The sequence below is a fragment of the Apaloderma vittatum genome, unplaced genomic scaffold, assembly GCF_000703405.1.
Source record: "Apaloderma vittatum isolate BGI_N311 unplaced genomic scaffold, ASM70340v1 scaffold27222, whole genome shotgun sequence".
NCBI classification, from domain to species: domain Eukaryota; kingdom Metazoa; phylum Chordata; class Aves; order Trogoniformes; family Trogonidae; genus Apaloderma; species Apaloderma vittatum.
This window is the reverse complement of record NW_009702324.1, coordinates 2042-2467: the sequence shown is the minus strand read 5'-3', so window position 1 is coordinate 2467 and position 426 is coordinate 2042.

The following is a 426-nucleotide window of genomic DNA, read 5'->3' as shown; positions in this document are numbered from 1 at the left end:
CAAATTCTTCCTCACACCCAACCTAAACCTCCCCAGTGCAACTTGAGGCTGTTTCCTCTTGTCCTATCACTTGTCACTTGGTTAAACAGTCGAACGTTTGGTTGAAATCTGCCAAATGTGGAAGGGCTCAGCACCACCCCAACCCAGGGAGAAACACAGACCCCTCACCGCCTGGGGCAGCTCTGGTGGGCATCCCCCACCCTGGGACTGCCCAGACCCCCCTGACCCATGGTGCTGCCTTTGGGAAGGACTGCAGGGACCCCCTGGAGCCCCAGGCAGATCATTTTCTCAATGATTTGGAGCTGTGCAAGGGGAAGAAATTGCATCACCAGGGCAGAAATCCCCAGGAGCCCCTTCATGGGGGGCTGTAGCCCTTTTCTGGCAACAGCCAGCCCCCCCTCAAGGCCCACCACTAAGGGCACCCTC